Genomic DNA, 517 nt, shown 5'->3' with positions numbered 1-517 from the left:
CTTGTCAGCAATGAGGAGGAACGTTTTTTAATGACCTTGGGATTTCAGTCTTGTAAATTGGAATTTGCAGTTTCTCAGCCAGTTGTCACCATTGGGAAATGATGCTTTCACCATGCTGCCTTGCTTAGGAAGAGCGTAAAAGGGTAGTTAAGTTGGATTTGTCACTGCTCTGTGCTACATTGTGGAAGCCCAGGGCGAGTTTTCGCTTCGGATGTCTATCAGCACTCCTAAACTTTGTGTCTGAAGTTAGAGACAGCAAAATTCCCTACACATCTTTTTAAGGTAACATTATCAATGTAGTTCTTCAAAAAGAACCAGCAATTTGTAATTAAGAGACAGAACTTTGGTCTTTCCTTGCTGGAGGGATAACGCTTCAGTGTGTACAAACAGGCATAATCTGTTGTGCAGGCTGGTGATCTCAGTTTAGAAGATAATAAAACAAGTGAGTAGGATGTTTCCATGGACAGGCTGTCAGTCCAATTCTGGCCATTTCAGTTGCCCAGAAACTTGTAGCAGC

The sequence above is a fragment of the Athene noctua genome, chromosome 4 (genome assembly GCF_965140245.1).
Source record: "Athene noctua chromosome 4, bAthNoc1.hap1.1, whole genome shotgun sequence".
Classification (NCBI taxonomy): Eukaryota; Metazoa; Chordata; class Aves; order Strigiformes; family Strigidae; genus Athene; species Athene noctua.
Note: the sequence above shows the minus strand (reverse complement) of the source record.